The following is a 15,264-nucleotide window of genomic DNA, read 5'->3' on the forward strand; positions in this document are numbered from 1 at the left end:
TCTACTAAGTGAAGTATCCCAAGAATGGAAAAATAAGCACCACATGTACTCACCATCAAATTGGTTTCACTGATCGTTACCTACGAGCACATTTAGAAATAACATTAATCGGGTGTTGGACAGATATGGAGGGGAAGGGGATGGTTGTATACCTACGTAATGAGTGTGATGCACACTGTCTAGGGTATGGACATGCTTGAAGCTCTGATTCGGGGCCGGGGGGAGGGGGGACAAGGGCAATATACATAATCTAAACTTTTGTACCCCCATAATATGCTGAAATAAAAAAATAATAAATAAAATGAGATTTTACTGTTTAAAAAATAAAAAAGAAAAGGATCCTCTTGATAATTCAACTGGGGAGATGGTTTCATCAGTCTGGGCCGCCCTGGGCAAAGCAGCACAGGCAGGGGGTCCTGGCGGGGGAAGTGGCATGTGGAATTAGAAAGAGCCCAGACAGGGCAGTCAGACAGCCTGGCTCTGTCTCTGCCTCGGTCTCTGAGGAGACACTTGGGCCAGAGGTAGGCAGTTCCCATCCATGTGCCCATGGCCTTCACTGTTCCCACAACTTCAGATGGCTTCCTGCTACAAGAACCCCGCCCTCTACCTGCCGGCTTTCTCGGGCTGCAGGTGGGTTGATCCACCTGTGTGAAGGGCCGCCTAGAAGGACCAGGTGTTAATGCCCAGGGAACAATCTTCAATCAACTAAGGGTGGGAACTGTGGTTAAACACTCCCACCCATATAGAGGGGGACAACTCTGTAGCATGTTTTGAACAACTTAACCCCAGGTCCCCAGTGGGATCAGCTCCTGTTGTCCCCCATGGAAACCTACGTGACCCGAAGAATGGTGTCTACAGGAAACCCTCTTTAAATATAAGACTTGGGGTTAAAGTAAAGGGGTGGAGAAAGATACACCACACTAACACTAATCAAAAGAAAGCAGGAGGAGCTATATTAATTTCAGGCAAAGCAGACTTCAGAGCAAGGAAAATTATCATGGGAAAAAGAGGGTCATTGCATAATGATAGATGGGTCAGTTTCCCAGAAGACACAAAAATCCTAACATGTATGCTTTTAACAAGGCATTAAAAGATGTAAGGCAAAAACAGATAGAAATACGAGGAGAAACAGACAAATCTAGGATTATTAGTTGGAGACTTCGACATCCCTCTATCAGTAATTAACGGATCCAGAAGGCAGAAAAAAATCAGTGAGAACACAGTTGACCTGAATGAATAGCACCATCAATTACTCTGTGACCTCTCCCTGTACAGGCAGGTAGAGGGTGGAGCACCGTGACTTCACAGGGTTTCCTCATGGCTTTAACAGACTGGTAACTTTTACATTTAAAGAAGGTGAAAAGAATGCACTTCAACACAATAGAGGCCATGTATGACCAGCCCACAGCTAACATCATACTCAGTGGTGAGGAGGTAAAAGATTTTCCTCTAAAATCAAGATCAAGACAAGGTGCCCACTCTCATCACTTCTACTCAACATAGGCTAGGAAGTCCTAGCCAGAACAATTAGTCAAGAAAAAGAAATAAAAGACATCCAAATCAGAAAGGAAGAAGTAAGAAGTGTTTCTGTTTGGAGATGACATGATCTTATATATAGGACACCCTAAGAACTTCACCAAAAAAAACCACACAAAAACTTAAAACTAATAAACCAACTCAGTGTGTTGTGGCATAGAATATAAACATACAAAAATCAGTAGTGTTTCTAGACACTAACAATAAACTTTCTTCCAGAGAAATCAAGGAAAAAAGATCTCATTTACAGTAGCACTAAAAAAAATCCTTAGGAATAAATTTAACCAAAGAAATGAAATGTTTATACCCTGAAAACTATGAAAGAGTAATAAAAGAAATTGGAGAAGATACACATAAATGGAGAGGAAAATTCATGTGGTTAAAACATCTCTCTCCCTCTCTGTCTGTACCTCAATGAGCAGAGCGATAATCAAACTAGCTAGACAAGAAGTAGAAGGTGTAAAAATTACAGAGCTTGGGTAGTCAGCTGCAAGACGTGGAAGAGAGGAATCCACAAATGTGCAGTGGATGCAGCTACTGAAAGGCCCTCAGCATCTGGCTCCTGTCTGAATGTTGCAGAAACCTAAAATGTGTTGATGGCTGGCCCTTGAGGGTTCAGATTTTTTTTTTGACTACACATGTAGGCAACATTTCCAAACTGCTGGACTATGTATAGATTACTGCTTTCCTGGCTTGGTCTTAACATTTATTTTTGGAGGGGAGGCTGGGCCAGCTGTCCTGAGCAGCCCATAGTGGGCTGCCTATGGCTGAAACCACCTGGAGGTGTGGCTGGCACACGTGCCAAACCCAGCAAACTCGTGGCCTCCCATATGGTTTTGGAGTTGGCAGCAGAGACCAGGTTAGGACTCTTCATTTTCAAGGAATAACCACGTTGAGCTAGCTTTAGTCAAAAGGGGAAATTTGTGTCCCTCAACCCTAGGTCATGTCTTATAAAGGATCAAAACCAAGCACATAGCACCCAGGACTCTTTCACTTTGGACATCTCATTCAATCTCTTTGATTTTAGAGACCCTGGTGGGGATAAGACGTGGCCCTGTTTCTTCCATGCAAGAGACTTGCCCAGATTGACTGAGAAGCTGAGTCCAATCCTGAATTCCCAGAACAGGACCCCAACCCGCCCAGCTCAGTGAGGGTGCACTTGCAGCCCAGTGAACCATGAAACCCCACAAAGCTTCTGAGACCACTGCTGGGTGTTGCTGTGGGTTAATGGGCTGGTGGCAAGTTTGGCAACACCCCAAGGCTCCTACAGTATCACCCCATCTTTGGAACAAAGGGCCTGCACTGAATGGTTATTGGGATCAGGAGTGGGAAACTCCAAGTGCGGAACTCTGCCTTTTTACTGCATGTCATCTGGTTTGTTTTACTGCACACCATGGGTGCGTTATCCATGGTACAAGGCCGGAAGTCCCTGTGGTAAGAAACCATGTCGTCTGGTGCCAAATATTCTACTGGGGCTCACAAATAAGCAATAATGACATCACCCCCATGGCTTTTTCATTACTGACACTAATATGGAAGCTATTCTTCATGTCTTAAGTAATCCCCAATAATCAAAGCAAGGTACAGTCTTGTTGGAAAACCCATTTGTTTCGCTGCTGGGGAAGGCTGTCACGTGCAGAAGTGAGGCACAACGAGAGTGACTTACAGAAGGGCTTTTACAAGCAGAGGACAGCCGCCTTCTCCAGCCTTCCTTCTGTTTTGTGTGCCTGTAAATTAGACATTATACTCCTCACAGAGGTCATGGCCACCTGCATTCTCTTTTCACTGAGCAGGGACCTGGTCCTTAACCCAGAGAAACAACAGGGAGGAATCAGGAGTCCAAATGAAGTCTGAATGATCAGCAACTTAAAGTTGTGTTGTCAGAACATGGCGAGGCGGGTCACGTGGTGGGAGAGGGGCAGGTCACAGCAGTGTGCCAGGACTGTGAGCTACACCTGTCCACACAGGCCTCCCCTGTCCCAACAGCAACCTCTCCAGGTCAGTGTTACACCACAGTTACGCAGCAGCAGGTAACCCCTGAGCCATTTAATGCAAGAGGATCCAACAGATGTGAATTTGGGAACAATTTTTCTGGCAGTGGTGTGGGGAGTGGATTCAACAACATGCAAACTGGAGGCAGAATGTTGATATTCTGCAGAGCAAAAAATAAAATATTTTGTGACGTAACCCTTTCAGCCTTCACAAGACCAGGCAGGGCTTGCTTATTCGCAAGACCAGAGGGGCTCTGGCGAGCACCAGGGGAGCTGCACTGCAGCCCGAGGAGGTGGACAGGGAGGAACGGCATGCAGTGTGCCCTGCCCTGCAATTGTGTCCCGAACCTCCTTAAGGAGGAGCCGTGTTTCCTGGAACAGCCGTCCCTGTGATGACCCGAAGGAAAAGGAAATGATCAATATCCTCTTTGAAAAGGATGGGAAAGGGCACCGTCCCCTGGACTTACACACTTTTTTCTAGCTCAGCAAAAATGAACAATGTCCTCTGGGCCTCTGTGTGCCATCAGGGCGACAAAGGTGGGCCATGGCTAGTGTACCTTTCACCTGCAAGGACAATTCTGGGACTTACAAAGCAGGTGTCAAAAATTATATTTTAAGGCAAATGCACTCTGGTTCTGATGTTCTTAATGGGTAAATTTTAGAAATTTTCCTCGATGCTCCCTCACACCCTGAGGCAAACTTATTACAGAAAAATCTTGGCAAAAAAGTGGACAGGCGACAGATCTCGGTTATCTTCAAGTGCTTAATTGAAGGGCTGTGGATTCCTTCGTCCTCCGGAGTCACACAGATAATGAAAAATTTTTGTTCATTTGTTCACCAACAACTAATGAGCATTAAACAAGCAACAAATTAGCAACATGTGGCCAAAACCTTTGCCCTTCCTAAAAGATTTGAATCCTATTCTCCTCAAGGACCTCCTACATATCTGAAGGGTACTTAGGAGGAATGAGCTCTGGGCATAGGTGTTACCTTCCTAATGTCGCATTTATCCGCTTCCCAGTAATGCCAGGTTCTCTGATGTTTCCTTCTCATCCTCCTGCAAGGGACAAATTCAGCAATTAAGTCAAGCCTAGAGCCCCTGCAGAGTTGCTATTGGACCTTAACCAATGGAGGAGCTTCAGCCACCACGTGTGCCTGTGCCCATTGCCCAAATGCAGCTCGGCCTCATCAATTGCCTTTAGGCCAAGGATACTTTGGTTTTCAACTTTGCTGTAGGAACAGACAGCCTCCCAGATGGAAACAGCCAGTCTACAGCTATGAATATTCCAACCCCTGGGATTCCTAAGGAAATACACACTCAGTGCTGAAGGCTCCAAGTCCTAAGGAACTTGGAAGTGCAGCTCCTGCCTTCAAACTTAAAATAATAAGGGTCTTTCCTGAAAGCACAGACACCCGGGCTCCGTCACTGTCTCTTCCTGGAAAACCAAAGACCTACAGAGACGTGGCCACCAGGGCAGGCCCTCTGGATTCTACGGCCGGAGTTCCTTTTCCCCGATTCAGTTTCCTGACGCCTGCACGAAGAGTCCAGACACAAAAATGGCTATTGTCCCCTGCTCACTAAACGAGATTCCAGACATGAATAAGCCTTGAAAAACGAGGTTCTGCCCTATTTTTGTCCAATTTTGAGATACTTCTGAGAATACTCAGGTGAGGAAAAAACAAGTCACATATTTTTTTTTACCTTGGAATATTGTGAAATAATAAGACTTTAAATAAAGCATCACTGAACCTGCACTTTGGAAAGAAAATTATTGTATTTCCCCAATTCCAACACACACCCTCGCCAACCCCCACATTCTTCATGTTCCTGGTATTGGGCCACATCCTACAGTCAGAGCTTACATTTATTGTCATGCCACTTCCTTTTGAAAATTAAAAAAAAAGAAATCCCTGCTGTTAAGTTGATTATTTATCTCCGTTTGCCAGTGTCTCAATTAGGGGAATGTGCCATGTGTTTTTCACCATATAACTAATTTAAACATAAATATGTTCAGTAACTGCAAATGGTGGCTCTCATGAGCTCTGTTGTGAGCACTCAGTGATTCTCAGAGAAGGGGTGGTTTCTGTCCTGTTCAGTCTGTCTTTCCCTGATTTGTGGTTCTCTCTTCTCCTTCCAGGAATTCCAGGTGTTTCTTAGCCCACTTTGGTTTTATTGGGCTTTTTATATTGCTTATTGCCACATTACGTCTTTATTAGGCTTTTACATTGCCCTTGTTATTATTTGCAAAAAGTCCTTTGACCATGACTATGTTCAACATTCTCTCTGAAAAAAAATTTTTTTCCAAGTCATTTTTCCAGTGGTTTGCTCCCTCCTAATGTTCTGCAAAATGCCAGCTGCCTGTGGATATTTCTGGAATCGGCTGCTTGGATCTGAAGGCCCTGGACTTGTGCAATGATTTTGCCATTGTTCTGGCTATGGATGAAGCATTTTGATGCCTTTCAAAGCCTTTTGACAAGAAGAGGCACAAACCAGCTGGACCCTGAGCTGCAAATGGATCTCAGGATGGGCAGAACTGAGGTGTCACGTGACTTCCCGTGCAAGACCAGTGACGGTCTGGTATTGCCTCTCCACTGCCCGCACCCACCCCCAGGCTTTGCAACCACTCTAGAGATGTGGCTACTGAATCATTTTCCTTTAAGTGGACCAGTCCACTCAACAACATGCACTTTGAAAGTGACCACCATGTGCCCACCACTGTGTTGGGCATCACAGGGACCATCAGGACAACTGTTGGCATAAAAAGGCTTTGCTTTTTTTTTCAAGCATAAAGGCTTTAATCTCAGGGGCCATTCATTTATTGCACAAGGACATGTTATATGCACAGGAGTTCTCAGGGTATAAGAGAAAAACAAAGGAAGAAAGCATGGTTCTCCTAACACTAATTGGTACTTTGCCCTCTGTTAATCTAGATACCTGTATCAGACACTGTTGTCATCCCCCAACTGCTGATGTATTAGACGTTAACAGTTTATAGCTGCCTGTTTTTCCAGAGAGCTGTCTTTGGCCACTGGTTTCCCCTTGTCCTGAAACACCTGGCAGTTTACACAGCCAATGAGTGTCTGATTCAGGAATATGAAAGCCTGGTCCCCTGCCTTGTGGTGGGACAACCCCGTGCTGCTGTCACACTCCCTGTGGATCAGGCTGGGACTAGACCCCAGGCCACACCACGTCCTCACCTGGCTCTGTCTCCTGTCCCTTCCCCTAGGAGCACTCCTTCAGTAAATAACTTGCTGAAGAATTCTGGCCTCAGGCTCTGCTTTTAGGAAAACTCACTTGTTGAAAACACTTTAACTCTTAAAGAAATTTAAAAATAAAAACAAGGATGGGAGGGAAAACGTGCAAGATTATCCTTTATGCAGGGATGTTGATGGCAAAAAGCAGGACCAGGTTTCAGGCCTCACTATAGAAAAGAAACAAAAATGCCATCCTTGGGAGGGCTTCCTGCCTTCAGTCCTGCTACCCTGGTCTTTTTAGAGGAAGCCCTCAGTGGCATCCCTCTGCAACAAACACTACACACCACGCAGCCCAAATAGATGCCAAGAAACTGGCCAGGGGCCATCATTCCTTGGGAGGGTGGGATCAGAGGCCTGACCCACGTCCAGAGGGAGAGGAAACCTCAGGTCCCATTCAGAAGGAGGAACGTCCAGTTGGCTCACCCAGAGGGGAGTGGCCTTCAAGAAGCAGGCATGCAGTGACTCAGGAAAACTTAAGGGTAACTGACTAATTGCTGAAGACTGAGTGCTTTCTCCTAGGGGCCCAGCCTTAAGAGGGCCGACACTTTCATGAGTTTTACCTCCAGAAGCCCCATCAGGCTCTCAGGGTGAAGATCAGAGAAAACTTCCCTTCTGCTTCCATAGGGAGAGGCGGAAAGTAACTATTTGGAAACATGCCCAGAGCATTCTGTTCTCCTTAACAAAGGCTGGCCCTCAATAAAAGCTATTTTACCATAGCCTTATCCAACCTGGGTTAGGGGAAATACCCAACTCCAGCCCCCTCTAACTTCACTGTCCCACTTAAGGGAAGAAATGCTGAGAAGCATTTGTGCAGGTCACAACCCTGAGGCCCAGACCCACAAAAAGACTGGAATCATAGGATTACAGAATGCTTTCTCTCTCCACACAACTTGCCCCCTACGTCAATAGGGCTCCAGTGTAATAACAAGGGATTACGACTGAAAGAACTGCAAATGTTAGACCTTGTTTAAGAAAAAGTCTCCAGGGAAACTCAAAGACAACAGAAAAGACAAAACTTAGCACACGGAGGATATTTTAGACATCTAAAACTACAGCAAATATAAAGGCAACGTAGCTGCTAGCCAGATAAAGAAAAAAATTACTCTCACACTAAAGGCCTATTTCTCTCAGTTTCTTTTAGTTAATACATCATGTGTGCTTTAAAAACAATTACAAGGCATACTAAAGACAAAAACAAGGCAAAATTAAAAAATAACAGAAAACAAGCCCAGTCCTAAGAAACAGAGCAAGCATCAGAGCCAGACTCGAATACAGCAGAGATTTCAGAATTATCAGACCAGGAATTTAAAGTAACTATGATAATATGCTAAGGGTGCTGATCAAAAAAGTGGACAATGTGCAAGAACAAATGGGTAATATAAGCACAGAGATGAAAACTCTAAGAAAAAAAATCAAAAGAAAATGCTAGAAGTCAAAAACACCATAACAGAAGTGAAGAGTACCTTTGATGAGCCCATCAGTAGACTGGGCATAGCTGACAAAAGAACCTGTAAGCTTGAATATATGTTACTGGCAACTTTCCAAATTAAAAAGGCACAGAGGAAAAAAAATTTTTAAAGAGGAATAGAATATCTAAGAAATGTGGGACAATTTTGAAAGATGTAAGGGGAATTTCAGGGGAAGAAAAAAGAAAAAAAGAAAGAGAAGACATATTAAGTAATAATGGCTGAGAATTTCTCTAAAACTAATGTGATAGTGAACACAGATCCATGAAGCTCAGAGAACACCAAGCAGGGCAAATACCAAAATATTCAAACTTGGGTATATCATATTTATGCAACATAAAATCAGAGACAAACAGAAAACCTTGAAATGAGGTGGTGGAATGGGGAAACCACCTTACCTACAAAGGATCAAGGAAAAGAATTATATCAGATTTCTTTTCAGAAACCATTGAAATAAAAAGAGAATGGAGAAAATATTATAAGTATTGGGGAAAAAAACAACCTACCAACCTAGAATTCTGCATCCAGTGAAATTATTCTTAAGAAGTGAAAGAGAAATAGACTTTTCCAGACAAGCAAACACTGAAAGAATGCATCATATGGTGTTGATCTTGTATCCTGGCACCTTGTTAGACTCCCTTGTTAGTTCTAGGATTTGTGGCTTTTTTTTTTTTGCTTGTTTTGTTTTTTTGTTTATTTTATAACTTTTTAAATTTTTTTACAGAGACCATCATGATCATGCTATCTGTGGATATTTTTATTTCTTCCTTCCCAATCTGAATGTCTTTAATTTTATTTTCTTGTCTTATTGAATTAGCTAGAATTTTAAGTATGATATTTCCATATACTCCTTCTCCTCTCCCACAGTGTTTCCCCTATTATTATCATCTTGCATTAGCTACAATTGTTACAATTGTAATAATTGTATAATTATTACAATTATAATTGTTACAATTGATGAGCCAATATTGATACATTATTACTAATTAAAGTGTATAGTTTACATTAGGGTTCACTCTTTGTGTCGTACAGTTCTATGGGTTTTGACAAACATATAATGTCATGTATCTATAATCATGGTATCATATAGAATAGTTACACTGCCTTTTGTGCTCCACCTATTTATCTCTCCCTCCCTCCCCAAGAATGCCAAACAACCACTGATTCTTTTATAATACTATATGATTTGTATTTTCCTGACTGTCATATTATTAGAATCATACAGTATATAGCCTTTTTAGACTGGTTTTTTTCACATAGAAATATGAATTGAAGGTTCTTTCATATCTTTTTGTGAATTGATAGATCATTTTTATTTTTTATTTATCATTGAATAATATTTCATTGTATAGAATGCATTACCACATAGTATACACCACAGTTCATTTATCCAGTCACCTATTGAAGGATATCTTGGCTGCTTTCAAATTTGGGCAATTAAGAATGAAGATGCTATAAATATTCATGTGCAGGTTTTCCTGTGGATAGACATTTTCAACTCATTGTATAACTATTTAGGAGTACAAAAAGCTTATGTTTAGCTTTATAAGAATACACCAACTACCAAGCTAGGTATCTTCCAGAATGTACCATTTTGCATTTTCTTCAGCAGTAATGAGAGTTCCTGTTGCTCCACCTTCTCACCAGCATTTGGTGTTGTCAGTATTTTGGATTTTAGCCATTCTAATAGATGCATAGTGTAGCAGCTCACTGTGATATCTCATTGGTGTTTTAATTTGTAATTTTCTGATGGCTTATGATATTGAGCATCACTGTATGAAAATATACTTGTATGCCATCTGTAATCTTTTTTGGTGAGGTGTCTGTTCAAGTCTTTGGCCTGTTTTTTAATAAGGTTGTTTATTTTCTTGTTGTTGAGTTTTGAGAGTACTTCGTATATTTTGGATAACAGTCATTTATGAGATATGTCTTTTGCAAATATTTTCCTCTCGGTCTGTGGTTTGACGTTTCATTGTTTTCACAATGTCTTTCATAAAGAATAAGCTTTTAATTTTATTGAATTCCAAATTATCAGCTTTTTCTTTCATATGTCATGCTTTTCTTGTATCTTAAAATTATCACCAATGGGTCTAACATTGTAATTATCAATAATAGTTCACTTAGATTTTTTTCCTTTGTTATCTTCTAGAAGTTTTATAGCTTTGCATCTTATATTTAGGTCTACCATCCATTTTGACTTAATTTCTGTGAAAGGTAAGGTCTGTGTCTAGCTTTTCTTTTTGCATGTGCATGTCCAATTGTTCCGATGTTATTTCTTGAAAAGACTGGCCTTTTTCCATTGACTAGTCTTTGCTCCTTTGCAAAGATCAGTTGCCTGTATTTGTGTAGGTATGTTTCTGGATTCTCTGTTCTCTTCCACTGATCTCTGTCCATTCTTTCACCAGTATCATACCACCTTGAGCACTGTAGCAGTATAGTCAATCTTGAAATTACATAATGTCAGTCCACTGATTTGTCCTTTATTATCATGTTTCCTATTTGAAGTTTTTTGTCTGTTCATATAAACTTTAGAATAAGTTTGTTTATGTCCACAAAGTACCCCTCTGGGAGTTTGATTGAAATTGTGTCAAATCTGTAAGTCAATTTGGGAAGAACTGACATCTTAACAACATTGAGTTTTCATATCTATGAATATGGAATATCTTTCCATTTATTTAAATATCCTTTGATTTCTTTCAACATCACTTGGTGGGTTTTTCTACATGTAGATCTTATACATATTTTGTGATATGTATGCATAGAGCTTTGTTGTTGGGAAAATACTACTTTATTTCTTAGGAAAATATTGGAAATTGTAGAGTTTTCAAAATGTTTCATAAAAATTTTTGTGCAGCCCCATTTTTTCTAATAAAAGTGAATTTTCTAAAAAGTTAATTTACCAAGGTTTTGAGGAGAGGTTTGAAAGGGTGGTAGGTGGAACACAGAGATTTTTAAGGCAGTGAAACTATTACGGTAATGGTGGATACAGGACATTGTGCATTTTCTAAAACCCACAGAACTATACAGCACAAAGAGTGATCCCTAATGTAAACCATAGACTTTAGTTAATAATAATGTATCAATATGGCTCATCAATTGTAACAAATATACCACACTAATACAAGATGTTAATAGCATAAACTGTGGGATAGGGAGAGGGTATGCAGAAACTCTTTGTACTTCCTGGGCAATTTTTTTGTAACCCCAAAACTGTTTTTTTAAATAACCAAATCTTCTTCAATAGCTTCATTTGAGAATTGAGTTTTATCCTCCTAAAGCTATTTATTTTCCTAATTTTGAAATAGACACCAATTACTACACAATGCTTTCTTTGTTAAGATCACTTTGTGTTTCATAAATTGCAACAACAAAATAACCACGAAACGAAGGGTCAAATTGAGCCATAATAAGGAAAATGAGAGACCAACTCTTATTTTTCAGGCCAGTTCCCATCAAACAAATGTAACAGAAAATAAATGAGCATCATTTATGCAAAGGCTCATGTGCTTTTTTATAGCTCTAAGCCCGTGGAAAATGTGACTTGTGTAAGTAAGCCAGCATGCTCCTCAGACTGTGCGTGCTGAATTTTAAGTCCTGACCTACTTATTATTGCTTTACACTGGGTTCAACATGGACAGTTTCTTATACAGATACCTTTCTAGAATCAACACTCTTCTCCCATCACTCCACCCACTCCTACGCTCACCCTGAGTGGCTGCAGCTATCAGCAGCATGAGAAGTAGGGATGTCTAATTATAGCCATCAAAAGTGGTTAGCAGTGAAGTCTCAGTCCGCCCTGCACTGTGGCTTTGGTGGTATAAGAGGACTGAAAGCTGACGCCAATTTTGTTTTCTTGGGTCTCAAAGTTCAAAAGAGCACAAATGAAGGAATTATCACTACCAAAGTGTTGAAGGGGCGGTGTGAAAACCTTTAAGCTTCGCCTCCCCACCACCACCACCACCCAGAAGTCCCACTCCTCGGTACAAAGACTCAAGTCGATCCAAGTGCTCAGGTTGATTACACAGTGTCATCGCTGGTCTATGCAGTGCCCTTCTCTTGCTTCCATTGATTGATTAAATCAATTCATCATTTTGTGCTTTATCTCTACAGTCACTATTATTCCCCTTCCCCTAAAGGGATTACATACTAATACATTTAATAAATGTTCTTGTGTATGTACATATTCCTGAATGAGAATAGCTTTTTTTCTATTTCAGAATAGTTTTAGAATAGTAAAGACAGTACAGGGAGTGTCCACATCAGTACCTTGTCTCCTCTATTATTAACATCTTACCTTAGTGTGGTACTTTTGTAACAACTAATGAATCAACATCAATGCATAATTAATTAAACTCCATACTGTATTCAAATTTATTAGTTTTCCCATAATATCCTTTTTCTGTCCCAGAATCCCATCCAGTGTACCATGTTACACTTAGTCATCCTCTCCCCTTTGCTTCCTCAATTCTGTGACAGTTTCTCAGACTTCCCTTGTTTTTGTTGACATTCACAGTGAGGAGTACTGGTCTGACATTTTGTAGAATATCTCTCAATCTAGATTTGTCTGATGTTTTTCTCATGGTTAGACTGGGGTTGTGAGTTTTGAGGAAGACCGCAGAGCTGAAGTGCTATTTTCAACACATCACATACAGGGTACATGCCATCAATATGATTTATCACTGATGATGTTCTAAATACAAGTGTAGAAATACAAAGAAGAAAATTAGCATTCATACTATAATATTTGTTTCTGTGTCTGGCCACAAGACTAGAGTTGATATTTAGAACTTTTGTTACTGTTCATTCCATGTTACCTTTTGCCCTCAACCAGCACTTCAGCTGCCTCTGTGGTGACTCAACCTTTTATTCCTACAAAGTCTGAGAGATTAACATTCCCAGCTGTTTTTTTTTTTTTTTTTTTTTTTGCAGTAATCCATCTGCTCTTACTGCTAGATATGGGGGCACTCGGAGATTCCTCAGGAAATCCCCCTGGGTTCCAGACATACCCCTCCCCACAGAGAGGCAGAAATCTTACTAGTAACCTGGATCCACAACCCAGCCAGTGAAGGGAACCACTAGTTTGCCCTTTGGTTCAGTGGCTAGAAGAGACCCAACTCAGTGGACCCATTGTGTCTCCCGGTTGAAGCACATCTCTCTGGGAAATCCAGACTTCTAAAACAACAGAGCCAAAGTTTCTGGAATGAAGCAAGAATTCTATGAGTAGAACATCAGCAGTAATAATAAAAGGATCTATTCCTGCTGCTGTCCCTTGGTTCCCAGACGTGAATTCTAGCTATGGAAGAATCAACACAACATATGGGACACAGGCCTGGAGCACACAGGTCATCTTGTAGGGTCACCCTCAAGGTTTCTGTCACATAGCTATTGCTCTAATGGAGTCTTCATAGGCCATTCCAGGATTCTCTCAGGAAAAATTTTTGGGGTGATGGGGTGCTTGGGAATAATGATGCCCATTCAGCCTATTTCCTTGTAAAATAGATTTCTTGATCAGAAGTAACACTGTGTGGTGTCCAATAGCTGTGCACAAGGCATTCTGTCAATTAACAGATGTTGATTCTGGAAGAAGCATCATAAGCAAGGAAGGAAATCCATGTCCCAAAGAAGTGTCTATTTCCAATAAGGAAAAGGCACTGCCTTTTTGGGAAGGACGTATATCAGTTAGGGTGCCAGCAGGAAGTAGATGGTGTTCACAAGGGTTAATTAAGAAAAAATTGATAATGCTTTATTTACAAAGACATGGTTCAGGGTGTGGAAAACTAAAGGGTGGGCCAGCTGGGGAGATTCAGTCAAGAGGCCACACTTAATGACCTAGAAGGCCACACTTGACCTTAAGGCCACAGGTTCTCCACCCCTGATCTAGAGCTATTTTAAGTCTAAGCCCTCTGTCCTTCACCCAAGGTGATAAAATCTGACTGTATTCTGCCTACTTTCTGTTTTTTAAGCTGATCAAAGAAGTAGGGACAGAAAGAAACCAAGAATCCACAGAAAATGTAAGGAAGAGCAAATCTTAGAAGGACACAGGGTGGTAACACTAGCCAAGCCCTAGCAGCTAGTTCCAATGTGGGGACAGCAGGTCAGGTGGCAGCTGCAATGGAATCTCTGGGGCTGTGGACAGCAGTGCAGGAGACCTCTGTGCCAAGCCTGTATTCATTGTCTGCAGCTGCTATAACAAGTCACCACAGGCTTAATGGCTGAAAACAACACAAATTACATTCTGTAGTTCAGAAGTCCAAAGTGGTCTCACTAGACTAAAATCAAGACAGTGACAGGATTGCACTCCTTTCTGGAGGCTCCAGGGGAGAATCTTTTCTTTGGCATTTCCATCCTCAAGAGGCTACCTCTTGGCTTGTCACCCTCTTTCTCCATCTTCAAAGTCAATCACAGTGGGTTGAGTTCTTCTTATATTGTATTACTGAGCTTTTTCCTCCTCTTCTGCCTTTCTCTTCCACACTGGGGCACCCTGGTGATTACATCAGGCTCCCTGGGTTGATTAGCAGCCTGGATTCCACCTGATGCCTTAGTTCCCATTTGTCACATAATATACTATATTCACAGGTCTGAGGACTGAGCCATGGACATTTTGGGGGCAGGGTGGCATTATGCTGCCCACCACAAAGCCCTTTAGGAAGCAACAGCTGATCCACCATGACCTCCAAAACTCAACACAGGGATCCACCTTGACCTGTTATCCAGAAGAAGAGAATATTAATGTCTTAACAGGCTGCCTCCCTAAAAGACAGTGGGAAGGCAGCAGGGAGCTGAGCTTTCCCTGAGCCCCACCACTGTGGGGTCACACCAAGCTGCCCACCAACATTTTACTTTTCCCACAGGATCAGGTAGGTCCCCATGTGAAGTGGCTGTGAAAATAGAAGGGGTTGGAACTCAAGGTAATAGGGAGAGTGAGTCACAAGTGGCAGGTGTATTTCTGTCAATTTATGAGAGAGAGAAAGAGCCACTGCCTGAGACTGCACTATTTGGCTTAAGGAGTGAAACCC

This window comes from Lemur catta, chromosome 17, assembly GCF_020740605.2.
Source record: "Lemur catta isolate mLemCat1 chromosome 17, mLemCat1.pri, whole genome shotgun sequence".
NCBI lineage: Eukaryota > Metazoa > Chordata > Mammalia > Primates > Lemuridae > Lemur > Lemur catta.